This window comes from Morone saxatilis, unplaced genomic scaffold (assembly GCF_004916995.1).
Source record: "Morone saxatilis isolate NCDOM2014 unplaced genomic scaffold, NCSU_SB_2.0 Contig15, whole genome shotgun sequence".
Lineage (NCBI taxonomy): Eukaryota > Metazoa > Chordata > Actinopteri > Moronidae > Morone > Morone saxatilis.
Window position 1 is genome coordinate 23,492,986 of NW_023339707.1, and position 297 is coordinate 23,493,282.

The window sequence follows — 297 nt, forward strand, 5'->3', positions numbered from 1 at the left end:
GGTGCTTTGAGCTAATGCTAACATTTTTCTGGCATGAGAAATTAGCATTTAATGATAATTGATGAATACAATTTTAATGAATGGCTCAAAATAGAAGTTCAACTTCAGTTAAATTGTTTTTATTATGGTTCATAATTATTCTATAAATCTTACATAAATGTTTCTATGCACTGTAAAGTCACTGCAGTAAATATTGGTAATGTTTAAGCAGCAAATATTAAAACTGGAGATGAAGTCTGTCTAGTATTCATCCGCAGATGACTGTCTGCACAGAATTGCATGACAATCCATCCAATA

The 297-nt window shown here is 30.6% G+C and overlaps 1 protein-coding gene across 1 annotated transcript in view; it reads left to right on the top strand.

Annotated features, from left to right (window-relative positions):
• The window catches only part of ada (adenosine deaminase), a 16,996-nt gene that overhangs the window by 9,472 nt on the left and 7,227 nt on the right, over positions 1-297 (top strand). The gene's annotated exons all lie outside the window — the stretch shown is intronic.